At 33.7% G+C, this 25,040-nt stretch overlaps 1 protein-coding gene and 1 pseudogene across 3 annotated transcripts in view; both read left to right on the top strand.

Annotated features, from left to right (window-relative positions):
• The window catches only part of LOC145296655 (potassium voltage-gated channel subfamily B member 2-like), a 1,059,074-nt gene that overhangs the window by 789,672 nt on the left and 244,362 nt on the right, over positions 1 to 25,040 (top strand). The window lies entirely within an intron of this gene.
• Positions 14,432 to 14,569, top strand: LOC145297258 (U2 spliceosomal RNA; annotated as a pseudogene).

Raw genomic sequence — 25,040 nt, 5'->3', positions numbered from 1 at the left:
ATTTTTACTTATTCTTGGATATGTTACTAATGTCGACAATTATTTTTTACGATTCAACACACATTATCGCCCCCACCTCTTACTAAAATAATAACTTTGATACATTGTCTGGGCTGTTTATTTTATTATAAACACACCAATCAAATAACTCACATTTCATCATTTTTCAAAATTCTTGGATATGTTACTAATTTCAACAATCATTTTAAATGATTTAACCCACATTATCGCCCCACTCTTATTAAAATAATAACTTTGATACATTCTGCTAGTATATATTTCCAACAACGTCATTTCAATACCAGACGATGGCGAGTACAAAGATAGTATATATTTCGAAGCAAGGTTATTCAATTCCAGGCCATGCCTATTATATATTTCTGCCTATTTAACCCATTCAAGGGCGATTCTGAGTATTCTGCTAGTATATATTAACGCCTGTTTCATTCAATCCTGGGCGGCGCCGGATATTCTGCTATTATATAATTCCACCTATTTCATTCAATCGCGGGTGATGCCGGGTATTCTGTTTGTATATATTTCTGCCTATGTAATTCAATCATGGGCGATGCCGGGTATTCTGTTAATATATATTTCCACCTATCTAATCCAATCCCGGGCTATGCTGGGTAATCTGCTAGTACATATTTCCACCTATCTCATTCGATCCCAGGCAATGCCAGTTATTCTGCTAGTACATATATCCACCTATCTCATCCGATCCTGGGCAATGGCGAGTATTCTGCTAGTATATATATCCACCTATCTCATCCGATCCAGGGTGACACCGGGTATTTTGCTAGTACATATTTCCACCTATCTCATCCGATCCAGGGCGATGGCAGGTATTCTGCTAGTACATATTTCCACCTATCTCATCCAATCTCGGGCAACGGCGTGTATTCTGCTAGTATATATATTCACCTATCTCATCCAATCCTGGGCGATGCCGGGTATTCTGCTAGTATATATGTCCACCTATATCATCCAGTCCCGGGCAACGCCGGGTATTCTGCTAGTACATATATCTGCCTGTCTCATCCGATCCAGGGCGATGCCGGGTATTCTGCTAGTACATATATATATCTATTTCATCGAATCTTGGGCGATGCCGAGTATTCTGCTAGTATATATATCCACCTATCTCTTCGAGTCCCGGGCAATGCAAGGTATTCTGCTAGTACATATATCAACCTATCTCATCCAACCTATTTCATCCAATCCTGGGCCATGCGGAGTATTCTGCTAGTATACATATCCACCTGTCTCATCCAATCCTGGGCAATGCCGGATATTCTGCTAGTATATATATCCCCCTATCTCATCCAATCCCGGGTAACGCCAGGTTTTCTGCTAGTATATATATCCACCTATCTCATCCAATCCTGGGCGACGCCGGGTATTCTACTAATACATATATCAACCTATTTCATCCAATTCTGGGCAACGCCGGTTATCTGCTCGTATATATATCCACCTACCTTATCCAATCTCGGGCAACGCTGGATATTCTGCTAGTATATATATTCACCTATCTCATCCAATCCTGGGCGATGCCGGGTATTCTGCTAGTATATATGTCCACCTATATCATCCAGTCCCGGGCAACGCCGGGTATTCTGCTAGTACATATATCTGCCTGTCTCATCCGATCCAGGGCGATGCCGGGTATTCTGCTAGTACATATATATATCTATTTCATCGAATCTTGGGCGATGCCGAGTATTCTGCTAGTATATATATCCACCTATCTCTTCGAGTCCCGGGCAATGCAAGGTATTCTGCTAGTACATATATCAACCTATCTCATCCAACCTATTTCATCCAATCCTGGGCCATGCGGAGTATTCTGCTAGTACACATATCCACCTGTCTCATCCAATCCTGGGCAATGCCGGATATTCTGCTAGTATATATATCCCCCTATCTCATCCAATCCCGGGTAACGCCAGGTTTTCTGCTAGTATATATATCCACCTATCTCATCCAATCCTGGGCGACGCCGGGTATTCTACTAATACATATATCAACCTATTTCATCCAATTCTGGGCAACGCCGGTTATCTGCTCGTATATATATCCACCTACCTTATCCAATCTCGGGCAACGCTGGATATTCTGCTAGTATATATATTCACCTATCTCATCCAATTCCGGGCAATGCCAGGTATTCTGCTAGTACATATATCCACCTATCTTATCTGATCCCAGGCGATGCGAGGTATTCTGCTAGTACATATATCCTCCTATTTCATCTAATCCCGGGCAATGCCGGATATTCTGCTAGTACATATATCCACCTATCTCATCCAACCTATTTCATCCAATCCCGGGTAATGCTGGGTATTCTGCTAGTACATATTACTTCAACATGAATTCCTTAATTTAGTATCCGTCTCAGCGATTGACTTTAATCCCCCTCCTCCTTAACTCAGAATTACTTGATATATTTATGTGATTTCTGAAATGTTCTAAATAAGCTCCCAGTGTCACTGATTCATTACCTGCTTTTTGCAATCAGCAGTTCTGCCATATGATTTTTGGAATATGACATCTTGTGTCGATGTAGTACACGATAAATATATAATATGCATCTTTTTTTAATAGAAGATAATGTTCAGTAGGAAATTACGCTATATGATACGGTTATTTGGTCTTTTGGCTAAGATCAAAGTATAGTATTTGTTCTTAGAATTCAAGCCATCACATCTTTCGCCCCCCTCCCTCTAAACAGAATTAGGATATCATATTGTTACTAATACTAAAAAGAAAATGGCCGTTTGTTTTTGTTTTGTAAACATAGCGAGTCGTTCCTCTCATCGCTAAATATTTTTAAGCATAAATTTTTTTTTTCCGTATCATTTTTCCTTGTCATTTTTCACTATACTCTCGTATTTTACTATTTTTAACCCAATAATCACGTTGCTACCCTTTTGATGACGTGAAAGGTAATATTTTAATCTGTACGATACTGACATCTTTCCCATAAAGAGTCTCTTATTATATACATTGTATTGTATACAAACGGCGCCAATTAAAGGGTGCTGACGTCACATCATGTGACATGACTAAGCGTTTTTTCAAATACGTATAAGATAACATTAGAATTCTAGTAAAATACATAGGAAAAACAAAAAGAATGTCGCTTTTTTTGCCCTCCCCCCCATGCAGAAAAACAGCCAGATGACCAACTTAGAGTTGACCGTTGGGGCCAAAATTTTGATATTTTTCGTCCGAAGGTTGGAGCTTCAATATGATACCAAGTTTTTCAATTTTGGTTGTGTCTGTCGAAAGTTTTTGGCGGACATACAAACACACACACATTTTCGCTTTTATATATTAGACTAGCGAGGGGTACCCGGCGTTTCCCAGGTGTTTGGAGGTGTGTGTGGAAACTCCGGGGATGGGGGGGGGTTAAAAAATGTTTTGGTAGGTAAGTATGAGGATCGAACCCGAACCCTTGAGGCAAAGTTGTAAATTAAAGTGCGGAAAAAAAAACGTGCAGCATTAACCATTGCCCCACCGCAAGATGCTAACGGAAACACGTTTGAATTTATTTAATTACTTGGATTTGGCAGGTGCCCATTTTAATGACTTAATGAGGTCAAGTCTGACTGCGGGATAGTATTTCATTTACTGCGGGAACGCTTCCCAAGATGTTATAGGAAAAAGACTAACCCACATGCGGCGAGCGACAAATGTTGAATATTTATCTTCCCAAAGTCGAGCAAATTAAATAGACAGGCGAGCTTCGTTGTTAACTCTGAGATATTACGATTAATATGTGATATAAAAAGTTTTAAAAAGTTGTTAGGCGACAGACTACTTCTCTGAAAAAAGCCTTTTGTAGACATACAGAAAAAGCGAACACACATACAAACATACATACATTTTCGCTTTTATATTTATAGATGGCTTGAATTAAAGTTTAAAATGCAAAAGTCAAGTATCATGCTTCAATTATGCTCTAAACAGAAATATTTAATTTGAACATGCCTCTGCCATAGCAAAGGACCTACTGTTGATTTTGTGTGGTAATAACACTTCTTAAATGCACTTATATTAGGCTTTGTAAGATGTTAACTTTGGTTGAAATCGCTTGTTCTTTCTTTCATCGGATTATTTTGATTATCGATTATCAATACATTCCGATAGAAGACCTATCTAAAAACATTACCAGACACGTAAAGTACCTTCGTGTGAAATTTCATAAAAACTCGAATCCATAGGGAATGAACTCGCACACACACACACACACACACACACACACACACACACACACACACACACACACACAAAGTTTCTTTGATATAATAGTAGATATATATAATGTCTGCATGCTTATTTGTTCACAGACTCCTAAGGGATTTGGATAACCATATAATTTTTAAAACTACATTACTTACGATACTTGGATAGGTATATTTCATTTTGGTCAAAGCAAATTAATCATTATTGTGAGACTCTGCATTCATGCTTTACATCTATGAAAGGGAAATACACTGTTTCTTATTTTATTTATAACTTGAAATATAAATCGAAAAAAATAGAAATATTATTAACTAGTTCAGGGCTTGGAGCACATTGATTCTTAGAAAAGGTTGAGTGTACATTGAGGGATATTTATCAAAATTCAATCAATGTGCAATATACTTTTCAGTGTATAATGTTCAGTGTATAATATATCTAATATATAAAGTTATCTTGCTGAGTTTTCGGAGTATTTCATCATTAGTAATTAATCTGGTAAGTCAATATTTGTTTCTGACTCACCAATTTTTCTTTTGTTTTCCTTGGATCATGTGTTATTTTATTTATTTATTTTTTTGAGAAAAATGTATTTTGTTTGTTTCTTTTTATAACACTTAATCTGGTTTGAAACTCTCTTTTAACATCATGGAGCCATTTTCCACATCAGCTTCACAGCATTGGCTGCTTATCTTATTAATAGAAAAGGAAATACTCTACATCTATTCTAGCTTTCAGAAAAACAATTACAATATTTTAATAAATATTAACTTATTTATTTCTTATATTTATTTGCATATTTTAATTATAAGGTAAATAATTTACTTTCTAGAATTTACAGTTTCTTGATTAAAGGTTGCAAACGGTTTTCAGAAATTATGAGAAATCTCGTATTTTTATGGTATGCCTGATTCAGTACTCATTGCATATATCAAGTCATCCATACAAAGTATATACATTTTTATTTATATTTTATCAAAAACGTTTACATGATTCTCGAAAGTTCAAGGCTTGTGAGAGAAGGAATAATATTAGACTTTGCTAGAAATAAACATTTTCAGATTTGGAGTGGTAGTTTGACGATAAACAAGTACAACAAAAATACTAGTACTTGAAGATTATAAATAACAATAGATTACAAATACATTAGTCAAGAATAGGGTCCTGAAATGTTTTTTTTACTCAGAAGTATATGTGTAAATATTCAATTTACTTCTTATCACATAAAACCTGCATATTGTTCAAAAAGTGATTCTTCTCTTGATTACTGGCCTTTCGAGTTGGCATCAAATGTCAATTATCTTTTCCATCCTCAATCAGAGAAGGAAAATTTTTTTCTTATAATACAAGTTAGCTATTTTAATGAATTCGTGAAATAACAATAATTTATTTATAAAAATTAATTTATAGATAGCATTAAATTCACTCGACTGCATTTCAGTTTCTTATAAAACAAATCAGCCTTTTTAACTCCTGGACAACACAAGGAAAGAATTTCCAATAGAGAGGAGATATGAGAAATATTTGGAATCAAGTCTCCCCTTGCTGTTATTTCAGATCATTGGAAACCACAGCAGCAAATTTTAGTCTTCTCTTCATCAAGGTCAGATGTTTGGGGGAAATATATATATATCTCCCAAAACATCTGACCTTGATGAAGAAGAGACGAAAATTTGCTGCTATCGTTTCAAATGATCTGAAATAACAGCAAGGGGAGACTTGATTCTAAATATTTCTCATATCTCCTCTCTATTGGAAATAGGGTATGATTATAAATATCTCCAGTATCAAATGATCCTTATACACTGAAATTTTCTTTATGTATGAAAACTAATGAGGGGAGATATAACATAGGAGAAATATTTGGAATCAAGTCTCCCCTTGCTGTTATTTCAGACCATTGGAAACCACAGCAGCAAATTTTAGTCTTCTCTTCATCAAGGTCAGATGTTTGGGGGAAATATATATATATCATTTGAAACTATAACAGCGAGTTTTACTCTCTCCTCCATCGAGGCCAGAGGTTTTGGGGAAATATAAAATATTTTGTAATTCATATGCAAAACTAGGGAAACAAATGACTATGATTGAAACATTTCATGACTGTAAAAAAGTGTCAAAAATAGGCTGTAGATGATGGACGATCACCGTAATATGCGACATAAGGGTAAATGTCACATAGCCCACTACACAATTCAGGTCATTAGCTTTCCAACAAGCTTTTATTTGTTAAATTCTGATCAATAGTTGCTGAGATTTGGAACTTATAAAATTACCCCCCAAAAGTGTAATATATATATATATATATATATATACTCATAGCCAAATTTAATCTTGAAATGCTCATATGTTTGGTTCTAGCAGAAAAAGCTTGATGAACATTTACAAACTTTTTGAAGCTGATAATACTATTCTATAGTTAAAATTTTATGACAATTGTTAAAAAAGAACCTATATTTTCAAACCAATAAAATATGCACAAATTTGTCTACATTTGCATATATAGTGTCCTGGCAGGCAACTTCAGTTTTGCTACCTTGATTATCTTCCCTGTGGCCTTGCCAGGCCACTAATATATATATATATAATGTAAAACAAAGATAATCACAGTGAAAAATGAGTCTCATACAAGATTTAACCTGTGCTGTAGTCTTGGACCATTTGACTGAGTTGTCATACATTAACAGAAAGACAAATGGTTATATTGTCCATCTTTTGAGGCACAGGTTCGAATTCTGTATGATTCATGTAAATATGTTTGAGTTTCAGTCCTTGTTTTATACATACATCGTTAAGATAGAAGAAGGGAATTTCTCGAGCATCATTTTCCAAACAAGTTTCTTTTTAAATATAAGAAAGAATTCATTCATCATTGTCACTTTCCTATCACTTTCAGCTAGTGCTTTAGCCAGTCGCAGGCTCTGTAATATACACAGCACAAAATTAAAAGACAAATTATTATACAACAACAGTAGTTGCAAACGTAGCACATATTTTTTATTCAGAGAGTGTTTTGTATGAGAAAATGTGGGTGTGTGGAAATTCTTTCTCAATAGATATATCTATCTATCTATATATATATATATATATACATACACACACACACACACAAACAAATATATGTTTACGTATATATATATATATATATATATATATGTTAGTCAGTCAATCTGCACTGATAGAAATGCATACTGGCAAAATTTTGCAGGAGAAACATACTGTGATCAGCCTGTGGAGACTTCTGTAAACTTTACCATAGAATAAGTCTCATTGATGTGGGAAAGGCATTTGCAGTTCTCCTGCTGTGTTGATTCCAAAGTGTCTGCGACTCCCGTACATGTCTTTTTCAAGACAGCTTTCGACCAGGCAGGGGTTGTACTAATCAAATCTTCAACTTTTGGCACATCCTTGATAATCGTTGGGTGTTTCAGTAACCCACAGTCCTCTGCTTCGTTGACTTTGCAGGTGCATTTGATACTATTGAGATTTGCTCTGGCTTCGATTAACTGGTGAGGAGGTGCAAACTATGCTCAACCGAGTGCAGATTGTTGCAGATTAGGGATGTGCATCAATGCCTTCAAAATAAGGTTATGTCTTTACTGATTAATCAGATTATCTGGTAGCCCCTTACACTAGATAGAATTCATCTAGATAATGTGAATTCCTTTGTCTATCTTGGTTCTACTATCGCCCTGACTGGGCAGGCAGCAGCTGAGATTGGCTGATGAATACGATCAGCATAGTTTGCATTCTTCCATCTCAACCATTCTCTGTGGTCCTGACAGAAAATATGCTTGGATACAAAAGGTTGCATCTATCAGGCGATAGTGAGAACCATGCTTGTCTATGGTTGTGAGGTGTGTTCTATGAGAGTGGTGGATTTGCACCAACTGGAAGTCTTAAACAACGACTGTCTTTCCAGCATTCTGCGATGCCACCAAGGATATCGTGTACTGGTTTTTACTCTTGGCCGAAGACTGAACCTACTCTCTACCATCCATCTTTCTTCAACGACATCTCTGGTGGTTTGAACATATAGCTCGCCGACCAGAGAGAGAGCATATCTATAAGGTTCTCTCTCCCCACTCCCTGCTTGGCTGGCATAAACAATTAAAAACGACCTGGAGCTAATATCGAGCCCAATAGTAGTTGGTCTTCAGCGCTGGAATTGAGAGTACTTAGCCATTTCTCGCAACCTGGCCCAGGATCATCGAAACTGAATTGCGACAGTTCATGCTCAGGAAAAAGCCAGCTCAATCCGATGAAGATGATAGCCTCTACATGTACAAGTATACACACACACACACACACACACACACACACACACACACACACACACACACACACACACACACACATACATATATATATATATATATATATATATATATATATATATATATATATATATAGGGGAATCAAAGAAGTATATAAGGATTTTATAAATCAAGACTTTTTGATATAATAAAAAGCTTGACATGCAGGTGGAGCTTAAATGCAAGAGGAAAATATATTGATAATAGAAAAATATATACTGGTGTATATAGATTTATTGATTAATTTGAAACAAGGGAATACAATCCGGTATGTAGAAGGTATAAAAGCTCTTTCATAGCCTCTACAATGTATTGATGAATAAATCTATATACACCAGTATATATTTTTCTAATCAATATATTTTCCTCTTGTATGTATATGTGTATAAATATATATTTTTATATATATACACACGCATTACGGCACAATAACGTTGACACACCAGTTCCCATTTAATCACCAAAGTTAAGCAATGTTAAACCTGGTCATTACTAAATGGGTGATTATTTGGGACTTCCAGGTGCTGTATATTCTCTCTGCTTATCTCGGCATTGTTTCCAGTCATCCTGGACTTCTCCTTGCCACTAGACTCAAGCAGTGCCGATTCAGGAGAGGTATGATTTGGGATTGCACAACCCTTGCCACACAATCACATGTGCAGCTGCTCCTTCAGGGTGTATCTTTTATCTGTTGAGACTGAATGGAGGCATCGAATATATATAAACACATATATGTATACATATATAAACACAAATATATATGTGTGTATATATATATATATAGGAGGTACCTTCAATAAGTTTCCAGCCTTTTTTCATATGGGCACTTTTATTGATAGGTTTTTTTGTTGTTGTTTTTTTTACATAGGCATCACCACTTATCAAGGCCCAGAGGATAAGGGTTAAAGAGTGTACAGTAGTCAATTGGACAATATAGTAATCGTTAGTAATGGAAATTCGGTAAATCTGTTAACTTAACATGGAACGGCTCATCAAGAACTTGTTTACGTTGGACATGAAGACAACCATATTGTAGTCAGCTGAAAAGCAGGATAACGGAGGGCAGTTTCACAGGCATGCAGTTCTAAAAAAGAAGCTTTGTTCATGGAATCTACATTTAGGTTCAGGCACAGATAAAGAGTGGTACACACATAAAACTCTAGCAACTGACTCGATTTGAAGAGTGTTGGCTTCTTCTGGTGGAATCTCTTCCTGAACTCCCTTAAAACCTCAACATAGTATTCCTTATTGACTGTCTGTCAATCCAGTGCATATAGATAATGCCCGTGCTGTCAATAAAAAGGATCAACATAAGTTTTTGGATCAATTTGCTCTGTCTGGCCTTCTTGGGTCTGGGAGAGCCAGCATGCTTCCACTGGGAACTGTCTCTTGGTTTCTAGGTCATAGCAGTAGATCCAGCTTTCATCACAGGTTACCAGAGCATCAAAAACTGCGTGATCTGAATTGATCAGCTCGATTATCTTCCTGCTGTCATGACAATGTCTTTCTTTTTGATCTTCTTTGAGCATTCATGGGACAAACTCTGCTCAAATCTTCCATATCTTCAGTTCCTTGCAAATAATTGTGTGTACAGTTCCTATAATGACATCAAACTGTGCACTTATTGTCTCTATAGATACACCACGGTCCTTATCCATGAAATTCTTTATGTGGCCAATCGATTCTTTGTTATTCCTCCTACACCTCTCATCATCCCTTACAGACTCTCTGCCTACCTTGAATCTCTTATGCCACTTAAAAACTGATGCTCGATTCATGCAAGATAGTTCGAAAGCAGTCTGAAGCATTTCATACATTTGTGTGTCATTTTTTCCAAGTTTAAAACAGAATTTTATTGCATATCTTTCTTCTAAAGTGTCCTCACCTCCAGATTGCACTGTGACAATCAGGCTTTAGTAGGGTGTATTCAAATTCCTACTGTAGCTGTTCATTCGAACCTGAAATCATAAAAATTGGTCAGTCATCTCATAATATGTTTAGCAATAACATACTGAATTTTCAAAAGTCTAGGACAATTTCAAATGCCTGTACAAAAACAAAAATCTAGAAACTTATTCAAGCCACATTTTACACACACACACACACACACACACACACACACACACACACACACACACACACACACACATATATATATAATGCTTTAAAAATAATATACAGAAAAATCCTAGGGGTTCTTTTCACCAACAAACTCATCAGGAGTTAATCGTTGGTCATTCAAGAGATTTTTTTAACTAAGAAAATAACATTTTATAACGAAGCGAAAATTTTGTCTTCATTTACCATAGTTACTAAATAAAGAGACAACTCAATTCAAACTATCGAGCTCAAAATCAGTCTTATAATGATAATACTTTACTATTAAAATCGCTAAAAATCATAAAAAAATGAATTCCAAATATATAGAAAATACTTGATCAATGTACGTTACTTTTAGAATATGAAATTTTTGTTATTGATGGGTACGTACATGATAAAGAAATTTCTGTATTTTTTTTTTTTTTCATTAATTACATTGAACTATGGATTTGCACCAACAAATCTTTATAATTCCAACGACAAAAGTTTTAAAAGTTAAAGTTGTTAATTATTGTTTATTGAAATAACGAGTTTAGAAATTATCTACAAAAACGCTTGTAGAAGAAATATTTTTATAAATACTTGAATTTATTTAATAAATTATTCTTCTAATTTATTACAAAACATTACTTCGTTTTGGTACTCAATCCAGATTTTTTAATGTCTTATTACTTTTTTTTGTTTTGTTTTTATGGCATAAAACGAAAAAAAGTATAAAAATATTTTTACATGTTTTAATAATACATAATACAGAATTGATTCTTAGACATTCTACTAATATATATATATATATATATATATATATATATATATATATATATATATATATATATATATATATACACAAATTTGGTTTAAATTTTTTAAGAAACCGTTTAAACCTCCAAACTCATAATTTTTCTTATTTTTCTCACTGTCAATAATTTGCATTATTAAATTGGGATTCAAGTTAAAGTTGTATTTAAACAGATATTTTTGTTAAGATTTTCAATTTGAATAAACCTCATGAATCAAGTTATCTCCTGTTATTTTTTTAAAGAAATGACAAAAAATATCAATAATTGTAAACTATCAGCTTAATTCTTATTTTAATTACATAAACTATTAAGAGTGACATGGATTTCATCATTAGTCTCTAAAAACTAATTTCTATACTTTACCTAAACAAATAAACATTTATTTCTACCAAGTGTGAAAAGCTGAATAAAAAATTTGATTTAAAAAGTAAAAAAAAGAATGACTTGCGTACTATCAGCTAGAATTGAAAGCGAAAACAAAATTTAAAGCTTCTTCACCTCAGATCTGACTGGATGAGCTATGGGTTAATGAAAAGCTGAAAATAAACTTAGATTAACATAAACATCTCATTTAACATTTGCGCATGCATAGAAGACCAATTTAACTTGATTTACGATTAACAAGTTCTGATTTCTTTAAATTTTGATCCATTTTGTGACCCCTTAACAACTATTTTAACTGACTAAAAAACATAAAAATGGCCCACAAAAAATGCAATCATTTGAACTGCCTAGCGCTGCTCTGCAACCTTTTGTTTTAGAGGAGATGCAATTTGAAAAAAATGGAAACAGACAGACATAGTGAGTTTTATGAATGAGATGTGTATGAAGCTGTATCTAAGTTAAAAGAAATCACAGATCAAAATGCTTATCTAAGTAATGTTTAATGATAGCATTTTAAGTTGGTGAATATAAAATAAAACTAGGAGATAGTAGAGGGATGTTTCAGGAGAGCTCTGGAATCCTCCTTAGTTTTAGTTTGTAAAATATTACCGGGAAAATATATATAAAATAGTTTTCAACTATAACAAGGCATTTAAGAGGAACACAAAAGCCTCACTTGACATGTGTGTTAATCTTGTTAAAACATAAATTCAATCAAAATTACAATCTTTTGAAAATTATTAAATTTGCAAATTTGTATCCTTTATGAAATATACCAGTTATTTAGTAATAAATGCTGAAAATTTGATAATTCTCTTATTTTTTGATGATTAAGAAAATTAACATATTGTTTTATTTATTTCCTTTGAGTTATCTCCTAGATTAATGGATGTAGGTGTAATTCCCTTATGCTATCACTGAATTTATATATTTGAAAATGATATTTGCTTTAGTTTTCATATAAATTGTAAAATGCATACATCACTTTAAAGAAAGAAAACTGTTAAAATGCATGTATTGTCTGTTATGCTTCCATCTGAATTCATTTAAAGTTGGGTCATTAATCAAAAACACTTTTAATCTCAGTGCATTTAAATAACAAACAATTATTTTTTGTTTAATTTGAATTGTATTTAATACATTCTAAACAAAAACATAAGTCAATCGTGAGACTGCATACCATTACCTGACAATCTAAAATACTTATCAATATTGTATCAATTATTTAAAAAATTATGCCATCACATCACTCAGATTATTTTTCTGATCCGACTGAAAGTTTGCAGAGGGGTTACTGTTATGAAAGAGTATTAGCTCTATACATCAAATTTGTAAAAAGTCGAAGTTAAAATCCCATCAAAATTCGATGATAAAACTTTATGAAATCATTGTCAAAGATAGAGTCTTTACAATAAACAGCACCAAAATTATTGTCAAAAGTGTAACTTCTATCTTTTCTGTCATCTTGACATTTGACTTAGGTATTCCAAAATTTAGACTATGAACGATATGTTGACCAAGTTTATACAAAACAAACATAATCACACTAACACACTTGACAGAAAACATAACCTCCTTGATGGAAGTAATTATAGGTGTCAGATATTTTGTTTTTCTCATTGTAAGATTACAACAACACAAAAGATGTTCATTATTTTGACAATGGGACAATATTTTAATTATTTTTTGTTTTATAAACAAAATTCTATAATTAAAGCGCAATTAAATTTTTATAACTTATTTTAGAATTTCGCATTTGGTTTTATGATTAGTTTTTTATTTCCAATGTTACTTTATTTTCCAAATTTTAATTTGAAGGACTGAACACTATGTTTACAAAGCATGCACAAGTCAAAGAAATTGTTTTTTTTTTTTCGCTCTAGTCTCATACAGAAGTAACACCATGGCTGCTATCATGTATTTAGTAAAATTTAAAAATTCTAGCAAACGAAAAACAACTGTTTATAAGTCACTCCGTCGATCGGTAACACTTTTGTGCTTGGCCTTTTTGGTTAAGATCAAAGGTTTGTTGTTAATAGATGCTGTTCTTAGCTTTTTAAGCTTTTCTTGGCCTTTTGGCCAAGATCAAAGTAGGGCCTTGTGCCTAAATTTGTTTTGTAAATTTGAATTTTGCTTTTAATTTTTTTACATTGAATTATTTTGATTGTAATTTTCATTTTCACGAAATAAATTATATATGAAGATTAAAGTGTAGTATCTGTTCCGACAGATACTGCAAGCAAAGACCATATGTGGAGGCAACCTCACATATAAGACCTTGGTCAATGTAGGGGCAAACCTTCATACCAATTGTCATTATCCAGCTCCCCTACTCCCCGGGGAGCTGGTCCTCATTTCCCCTTCACTCCTCACATTAAAAATCGGCCTTGTGCCTAATTTGCTCGGTGGGGGGGGATAAATACCAACTCTACATATAAGACCTTGTCAATGTAGGGGAACCCCTTCATACTAATTGTCACTATCCAGCTCCCCTACTCCCCGGAGAGCTGGTCCCCATTTCTCCTTCACTCCTCACATTAAAAATCGGCCTTGTGCCTAATTTGCTTGGTGGGGGAGCAAATAGATACCCTTTTCTTGGCTTTTTGGCCAAGGTCAAAGTGTAGTATCTGTTCTTACTACATGCTGTACTTATATTTGTAACTTTGTGATATAAAGTGGGGGATCACTTTTCGGTATTAATTTAATGAAAAATGATCACCCACTTTACAACCAGTCAGTCTCAAAGCCGTTCAAGTCATTCTCCAGATCATTCAAGTTGCTTTTTAAGGATTCCGGTTATTTTTTAAGCATTCAAGTCATTCTTAAGGTCATTCAATTCCTCCTTAAGTTCATTAAAGTCATTCTAAGTCATTTACTTTTTATTTATTTAAGTCATTTCAGCCCATTTTTTGGTCATTTTAGTTTATCTTTAAGAATTTCATGTCAATCCTACATTCACGCATTCATTCATTACACAAGAGCATGCGACTAATGGCTATCAGCCTTGTTTTTGAAATGCACTAAAATTTTAAACTCTATGACTGAATACGCATGCCAAAAATTGGACAATTTAAGAAATAATAAAGCACTTTTTTCATGATGCTATTGTAAAAAGACACTTAAAATTTAGAACTATAATAAAAGATGATTTATTCATAAATTTGTATAAAATAGAAAATAGCTTAATAATATAATATACTAGCTGTCCTGGCTTGGGATTATTTCTACTTCATGAATCGTTTGCAACAAAATATTATTTTAAAATCGATTATACATCTTTGCAAAATTATGTTTGAAGCCTTTTCTTATCATTTTTAAATATATAAGTAATTAGATGTAAAAAGGCGGTATTTAATTCCCTTTTTCATACAAAAGAAATTGTGTAAGTATTACTGTCAGCTGTATTTTTCTTAATACTAAAAGACAATGCTAAAAATCAGTTAATATTGTAATTTGAACTAAGTTTTAAATTAGAAGAAAAAAATACATACCACCAAAGATTCAAACTTACACTCTCTCAAAGTGCTTTATTGTTAACTTTGACACTACCTAGACAATTGCATAATTAATTAATCAATAAAACCTCGAATTGAATCCCCTACAGTCCACGTTTTTTTGTTATGGAAGCCACCAGATGCAGTAATAAAAATAAACTTTGTAAGTTTGGATTATATCTTAATGATCTATTATTATCCCTAGTGTTAGTGGTTAATGGAGCATATTTAAGAAGAAAAAATGTTTTGTTTATTTGTTTTTAATGAAGTGTGATAAACATAAAAAGGAATGACATTAAAAAATGTATGGTAATATATCTTTACCGAATCTCTTTTCCTCTGCTGACCAATGTTTATGGTGAACAAGAAAAATAATTCTCTGACGGTCACCAGATACAGCTTGCAAGTTTTGATTGTTTCTAATGGGCAATGTTTTAAGTAATTTTTAAATCAATACCATGAAGTAATTGGCATTTGCTTGATGTAAGCAATTAGAGAATAAAGCATTAACTAATTTCTGTTAATGATCAATTATTATTTCATAGAGTTTCCATACCATTTTTAGTTGGTGAAATGAAAGCATTTTTACGTAATTATTTGAGATTGTTTCTATATTACCAGTTTTATAATTTAGACTGAGCTATTTTTTTTAATAAATTAAGGCAAATACGTTATTATATTGTCAATACAATGGTTCAGCAATGAAAAATAAACATTGATAGTTAAAATGAAAGTGTTATTTGTCAACTTAAATGCTATTTATGTCAAACTATTCAAATCCAGCCGATTTAATGTTATAGCTTAGGTAATATGATAGCGTAGACCAATGACAAATAAAGATTAGCTAGTCAGAATCAAAGTTTTATTTGTTAGATTAAATGTTATTTAAGTCCAACTTTAAAAATTTGGCTGAATTTTATGCTAGATTAATGTGATAATTTCGTCCGAAAACATATGGTTTTATGAATCTTATAAGTTTTAGAACACCCTTTTTCAATACATGTAAAAGGTTTGTAAATTTATTTTGATAGCTAAGAGTTGTTGAAAATATATTGAACATGCCTTCTATATTTATATCTATATTTAGATTTAGGAGATAAGATGAATAATTTTGAAAGATTTTGTACCGTTTATTCCTTTTGACATACTTTTTCACTCATGAATAAACTCTATAGAGAAGCAAGCATGTGGAAAAAAAAAGAACCATGTGATTAAACTTCAGATTATCTCTGTCCTTTTTTATGTTATACTTATTTTGAGTTCTAGTACTAACGAATATGGTGATTTATTAACTAGCTGTAACTATCCGGTATTGCCCGGGAATCTTTTTACTTTTTTTTTCTTTTTTGCCATTTCCTTTTATTAAACTATGCTGTTTAACTTTTTTGTAAATAGTATTTTGAAATATAAATTTAATTATTATGGTATTATTCATTGAACCAAATTGTTATAAAACTATGACTGGATTATTAAGTTGATGGTTTTATAAATATGAAATAATTGGATGTAAACAGCTTCTAAATTTTTCAATTTTTTAATATATGAAAATTTGCTAAGAATTTTAAAGCTACAAATGATTTTTTAATTGATAGTTAAAATGTTTTCAAGTTCTTTTCAGATTTCGAAAAGGTACAAACTAAAAATCCTTTTTTTTTAGCTATTAGCAAACGATAATGGCTGACTCGGTTACCAATAAACCAAAATGCATTCTAATGGATATAATTTCGTAATTAGATGTTTTATATTTAAGAATATTTTTTATTTCAATAAATAATTGATTTATAGTCAATAAAAAACTAAAAAATTCCATGTGGTAGTCACACAGTACTGAGGAAAGAAAAAACACAGTCACCATTAATATAGAGATAAGTAATTTGTCTTGATTGAGTTGTTAATGAAGTATAACTTTGTACATATAAAATACAGTTTAAAAAATCATTTGGTTTCCACCCACCCATCCTTAAAAGATAGCATTGTCAAAGTTTACAGTTTATTTTCATGATGTTTTTCTTATTGAAACACACTTCAAGTTTAAAACGATTTTTAAAAAATTAGCACAACTTTATTGAGTGATTTATCCCCCTACAGCCTGTCCACTGCCAGGTTTTCTTACATATGTCAATATTCATGCATATACAAATATGGATAAATACAGTTTTTAAATAACTAAATTTAGTTTGATACATAAATTAATCAATGATGAATTTTAAAATATAAATTACTTAATAGTGTAATGTGTTTAAGTGTTTTTGTTTTTTACATATAACAAATTTCATGTTGCTATAAACTTTTGACAATTTATCTTTGGAAGGAAGCATATCTCAACACCACGAAAGAGTGTCCTGATATTGGTTAAAATTTCGTGGCATGATTTGTATTTTGGAATTGAAACCCTTTTCGTGTTTATTCGTTTTAATTGATTTGTTTTGTTAAGGTTTTTGAGAAGCTGAATAACAACACATTTTAACAATATTCTTTTGTAGCTTAATGATTTTTTACTGAAAATCATACAGTTTGTTATTTTTTTATAATTCTGAAAATGCTAGTAATACTTTATTACTGAAAAATTGATATTTTAAGATTTTCTGATGCTTCTTATAAAACAGAAGAGAACAGACAAAAGGGTGTGTATTTGTGTATGCATAAAGCAATAATAAAGTATTACTCGCAGTTTTAGAATTATAAAAACAATGATAACTTGTATGATTTTCAGTAGAAAATCATTTAGCTACAAAAGAATATTTGAATTCGCATCCCTGTGATAATTCGGATTATTATTCTCATCTTGGTTCTTAAGTTCATGTTTCAGCTAATATACCATCAAACCTTCTTCAATTGTATTTTTTTTTTTACTTGAAAACCGAATAATTTATACCCATGGATTAAATAAAGCCCATGGGTATAAATTATTCTCTCAGCTATGGTAGATTAAATAAAGCCCATGGATATAAATTATTCTCTCAGCTATGGTAGATTAAATAAAGCCCATGGATATAAATTATTCTCTCAGCTATGGTAGATTAAATAAAGCTCATGGGTATAAATTATTCTCTCAGCTATGGTAGATTAATTAAAGCCCATGGATATAAATTGTTCTCTCAGCTATGGTAGATTAAATAAAGCCCATGGATATAAATTGTTCTCCCAGCTATGGTAGATTAATTAAAGCCCATGGATATAAATTGTTCTCTCAGCTATGGTAGATTAAATAAAGCCCATGGATATAAATTATTCTCTCAGCTATGGTAGATTAAATAAAGCCCATGGATATAAATTATTCTCTCAGCTATGGTAGATTAAATAAAGCTCATAAGTATAAATTATTCTCTCAGCTATGGTAGATTAATTAAAGCCCATGGATATAAATTGTTCTCTCAGCTATGGTAGATTAAATAAAGCCCATGGATATAAATTGTTCTCCCAGCTATGGTAGATTAATTAAAGCCCATGGATATAAATTGTTCTCTCAGCTATGGTAGATTAAATAAAGCCCATGGATATAAATTGTTCTCCCAGCTATGGTAGATTAATTAAAGCCCATGGATATAAATTATTCTCTCAGCTATGGTAGATTAAATAAAGCCCATGGATATAAATTATTCTCTCAGCTATGGTAGATTAAATAAAGCCCATGGATATAAATTATTCTCTCAGCTATGGTAGATTAATTAAAGCCCATGGATATAAATTGTTCTCTCAGCTATGGTAGATTAAATAAAGCCCATGGATATAAATTGTTCTCCCAGCTATGGTAGATTAATTAAAGCCCATGGATATAAATTGTTCTCTCAGCTATGGTAGATTAAATAAAGCCCATGGATATAAATTGTTCTCTCAGCTATGGTAGATTAAATAAAGCCCATGGATATAAATTGTTCTCTCAGCTATGGTAGATTAAATAAAGCCCATGGATATAAATTGTTCTCCCAGCTATGGTAGATTAAATAAAGCCCATGGATATAAATTGTTCTCTCAGCTATGGTAGATTAAATAAAGCCCATGGATATAAATTATTCTCTCAGCTATGGTAGATTAAATAAAGCCCATGGATATAAATTATTCTCTCAGCTATGGTAGATTAAATAAAGCCCATGGGTTAAATTATTCTCTCAGTTGTGGTAGATTAAATAAAGCCCATGGATATAAATTATTCTCTAAGCTATGGTAGATTAAATAAAGCCCATGGGTTAAATTATTCTCTCAGCTATGGTAGATTAAATAAAGCCCATGGGTATAAATTGTTCTCTCAGCCGTGGTAGATTAAATAAAGCCTATGGGTATAAATTATTCTCTCAGTTGTGGTAGATTAAATAAAGTCCATGGGTATAAATTGTTCTCTCAGCTATGGTAGATTAAATAAAGCCCATGGATATAAATTATTCTCTCAGCTATGGTAGATTAAATAAAGCCCATGGGTTAAATTATTCTCTCAGCTATGGTAGAGTAAAAGTTTTCTTTTAAACAAATATTAACTTCTTCCTCTTTACATGCAAAAAACATTTCTTTTAATTGAAAACTAAAGAAATATTTTTCATTTTTAACTTACCATTTAATCTGATCACATTACTTTTGCAGTCAACTGGTAAATGTAAAAATTAAAGATTAATAATCTCATTAATAACATTGGATATGTGTGCTCAGATGTCATATCTTAATTTTAGAATAAAAACAAATAAATATTAAAGTTACAATTCTCAACTAAATTTTATTGCAAAATACTTCTAATTTTAATTGTAAATTGCAAAAATAAAATAAATTAACTATCATTATTTACTATTAATGCCATTCTTATTTTTAATCATAAAATAATAAATAAAATGTTTACAGTTAACTACTTTTAATTTTAAAATAATTATAATTTTAATCATAAAATAATGAAATCGTAAATTATGAACTAAAAAATAAAACATTTACAACTGTTTTCATGTTAACTTGTGTGTTTCAATCAAAAATTAAATCATTTATCACAAAATAAGAACTACAATAAACTTCTTTTCTCAATTAAATCCTAAAATTAAAATTAAAAATAAATTTACTGTTAAACACCTTTTAATATGAAATAAAACTGCTATTAATAATAAATGTCATCCTAATAAGCAGTTAATTTAATATCTTTTATAACTTACTTCAATAAGTAGTTTATTCATTACTGTTTAACAAAAAAATATTATCCTGAATCTTTAGTTATAAATCTGCAATGTGTATGGTTTTTAGGCTTGTCTTTCATGTAGAAACACATTTTCCTGAATAAATCTTTTGTGAAACCGATATTTTTTCTTAAATAGTAAATAAATCATTATTCAAAATAAATTTGACTTAAAAGTATTTATGTAAAACATATTAAAACTTATTTTTAAGTATATATATATATATATATATATATATATATATATAACCCCACCCCCATATTTCCCCCTGTATCTGAAAACACGCTATGTGACATACACATATCTGTGTGATGTTGCACAGCTAATCAAACAATCCGGAAAATCCAGGTTGTCCTTGGCGGGCGTACATATAAACAATATGATATAAATGCGGGAATGCCTCAGGGGGTCTATCCTTGGACCTCTGTTATTCCTAATATTCATAAATGACCTCCCTGACAAAATTGTCTGTGAGATGGGTATGTATGCTTATGACAACACATTCTATAACAGACACGACAGGAAAACAAATGAACACATATCTAAAGAAATGGCAGAAACATTAGAGGAAGACCTCCGATCCATAGTGGAATGGGGATGAAAATGGATATTCACCTTCAATGCTGCCAAGATTAAACTTGTTTTCTTCAATAATTACAAGAAACCTTCCTTACCGCCATGGCCAATGACTTTTTATCTGAAAGTACATCTTTTAAACTCCTCAGCCTAACGTTCACAGGAAACATGAGTTGAAACAATTACATTGAAAACATAGCCAGGGCCACTGCGAAGAAGGTGGGTTCTCTCTACCGTGCTAGAAAGCTATTAACGCCTGAAAGTATGCTATAACTCTATAAGGCTACCATTCGCCCATGTATGGAGTATTGTTGTCATATTTGGGCTGGTGCATCTGCCACTAGTCTCTCGCTCCTAGACAAGGTTCAAAAGAGAGTCACTAATCTTCCGACCACGCGATTGTATCAGTTAAGATAAAAACGAAAGGCAATAAGTTTGGAGATGTACCTCTTCACCGTACTGTATATCGATACTCTACCGCTGACTGGGATAGCTTCCGTACACTTATATCCGATCTACCACTGCATTCCATGTTTAAAAAGGATGTGTCCTCCATAGTATCAGACCTGACCGAATGGCTAATTGTAGGCATAGACCGATTCATACTATCCAAAAAATTCCAACAAAAACCTAACAGCCAGCCATGGTTCCCCCCAGAATGTACTGCTGCCATCGCACACAGAAATCACTTTTTCCATAGCTACCAAGGTAATAGATGCACTGAGACTAAAGCTGCCTTCAGGACTGCCAGCAACCACTGCAAAAGAGTAATAAAAAATGCAAGAGAGCTATATGCTCAGTCCGTTAAATCCAAAGTAGCTGAGCAGCGGCTTGGTTCCCACTAGTTTTGGCAAATAGCAAACAGGATCCTGAACAGAAGTGTGCGTTCTATCCCAACCATTATCAATGGACCTGAGGTCATCCCATCAGCATCAGACAAGGTCAAACTATTTGCCAAGAACTTTGCAGCTAATTCTATCCTATGCCACGAAGGCCATCAACTCCCCGTATTTCTTCCTATAACGGACAACACGCTCTGCAACATACAAATATCTGTGCGTGATGTCGCCAAGCTAATCAAGAACCTTGATTCCAGTAAAGCAACTGGCCCTGACGGCATTCCAATCATTGTGTTGAAAAAGCTTCAACTAGAACTTGCCCCCATACTTACAAAACTCTTTAAGCATTGCCTTAAAGAGAAGTGCTTCCCAACACCCTGGAAAACCTCATCAGTATGCCCTGTATTTAAGAACTCAGGTGATAAGTCCTCTCCCTCTCAATACAGACCAATAAGTCTCCTGTGTGTCCTGAGTAAGCTGCTGGAATCCATATTAAATAGAGAAGTAGTCAACCACCTCAACAGAAATAATCTTCTTAGTGACATGCAATATGGTTTCCATTCTGCCAGAACTACCGCAGATGTGCTAACTGTTATATCTCATAGGATTAGCGAATCTCTTGACAAAGGCTTCCTCTCTAGAGCAATTGCTCTTGATATATCAAAAGCCTTCGATAAGGTATGGCGTAAAGGCCTACTTCACAAGATTTTCAGCTACGGTATAACTGGAAATGTTTTCTCGATCATAAAATCATTTCTCTCCGATAGGCTCATAAGAGTAGTAGTTGATGGGCAGAAATCAGAGGCCATCAATATTAATGCTGGAGTCCGTCAGGGGGTCCATCCTAGGCCCAAATCTCTCCTGATATATATCAATGATCTCCCAAAACACATACTTAAATCATTTGTTTATATCTATGCTGATGACACGACCATCTATGGCAACACATCAAAGGCCGTAAATGACAAAGTTCTCTCAGATTCTCTCTCCTCTGATCTTGAGCGCGTGGTACAGTGGGGGAGAAGGTGGCTGGTTACTTTTAATGCATCTAAAACCAAGCTCCTATTTTTACATCATCAACGCTCTGATCCCCATCTGGCATCAATTGTGATGGATGGCTCTCGTCTGAGTGAGACCCCGTGTTTTGACAAGCTTCTGGGTTTGTCCTTTACTCCTGATCTGAAATGGGTGGCACTCGTCTAGAGGAAGCTCCATGTTTTGATAAGCTTCTGGGCTTGACCTTTACCCCTGACCTGAAATGGAATACGTATATCAAGTCAGTTGCCAAGATCGCTGGAAAAATGGTAGGATCCTTCTACCGCTCCAGAATATATCTCACCCCTGATGCAATTCTCTATCTGTATAAAAGCCAAGTACGTCCAAGGATGGAGTATTGCTGCCACATTTCAGCAGGAGCTGCTAAAAACAACCTATCCTGCCTTGACAGAGTACAAAATAGGCTTCATGGCCTAGTGGGTGATGCCCTTTCCTCTTCCCTGCAACCTCTCTCCCACAGGAGAGACGTTGCGAGCCTGTCTTTGTTTTATCCTTATTACCATGTAAGGTGCTCGTCTGAACTCCAATCTCTGGTTCCCTCTCGCCAATCTTTCACGAAAAACACCCACCTAGCTGAAACCACTGTCAAAAATTTTCCCCACTCCTTATCTGTGCCAAAATCAAAATGTAGATTCCATGAACGAAGCTTCTTTCTTAGAAGTGCACGCCTGTGGAACTCTGTTCCGGTTGCCTGTTTCCCACCTGACTGCAACCTGGATATCTTCATGTCCAATGTGAACAAATTCCTGAAGAACCGCCTCCTTAAGTAAGACACTTTATCAAATTTCCAACACTAACGTACTGTACACACAATAACCCTTATCCTCGAGTGGCTTCCGGGCCTTGATAAGTGGTGACTACCTTGTAAAAAAAAAAAAGGTCCTGTACTATCAGCTAACCCTCAGCCTCTGTCACATCGACGAAATGTTACATCCCTCTGCCTGTTCTACAAGTACTTTAACGGTGAATGCTCTGACGAACTGCAAGCACTTGTACCCCCTCGATGTAAATACCCCCGACAAACCCGACAAGCAGCTAAATCCCACCCTTCACAGTAGAGATCCCTGGATGCAAGAGAGCCTTCTACTCCAGTAGTTTCTTCCCCAGAAAAGCTAGACTTTGGGATTCCCTTCCAGATCCCTGCTTTCCCGACTGTACTGACATGCAGAAGTTCAAGTGTAACGTAAACCGATATCTTGCTGCCCAATTTCCTACACGGTGCCCCTGATGCTTATGTCCCTGATAGTAGCCCCCTACAACAGTGTGGCAATTTGCCTTGTTTGTGGTGAAAAATGCAATAAAAATTTTTTTTTTTATTTAAAAAAAAAAAAACCTTGACTTCAATAAAGTAACTGGCCCTGATGGCATTCCAATCATAGTACTGAAAAAGCTTCAACCAGAACTAGCTCCCATACTTACAAAGCTGTTTAAGTGTTGTATTAAGGAAAATTGCTTCCAACGCCCTGGAAAATCTCATCTGGAAACCATTGTAATTAAAAATTCAGTTGATCGCTCATCTCCCACTCAGTACAAATCAATAAATCTCTTGTGCATCATGAGTAAGTTGCTGGAATCTGTGTTAAATAGAGAAGTAGTCAACCACCTCAACAGAAATAACCTTCTTAATGGCCTGCAATATGGTTTCCGTTCTGCTAGATCTACAGCAGATGTGCTAACAGTTATATCTCATAGGATAAGTGAATCTTTCGACAGAGGCTTCCTTTCTAGGGGAATTGCTCTTGACATATCAAAGGCCTTTGATAGAGTGAGGCATAAATGTTTACTCCATAAGATCTCCAGCTATGGTATAGCTGGAAATGTCTTCTCAGTTATTATACCATTTCTCTCTGATAGGTTCTTAAGAGTAGTAGTTGATGGGCAAGAATCAGAAGCTCATAGTATTAATGCTGGAGTCCCTCAGGGGTCCATCCTGGGCCCAATTCTCTGATCTATATCAATAATCTCCCAAGGACCATTCGTAGACATTTATGCTGATGACATTACCATCTATGGCAACACTTCAAAGGCCATAAATGACAAAGTTCTCTCTGATTCTCTCCCTTCTGATCTTGAGCATGTAGTG

The sequence above is a fragment of the Euprymna scolopes genome, chromosome 17 (assembly GCF_053919585.1).
Source record: "Euprymna scolopes isolate OS-2025 chromosome 17, ASM5391958v1, whole genome shotgun sequence".
Lineage (NCBI taxonomy): Eukaryota > Metazoa > Mollusca > Cephalopoda > Sepiida > Sepiolidae > Euprymna > Euprymna scolopes.
This window is presented reverse-complemented; position numbering and strand designations above follow the sequence as displayed.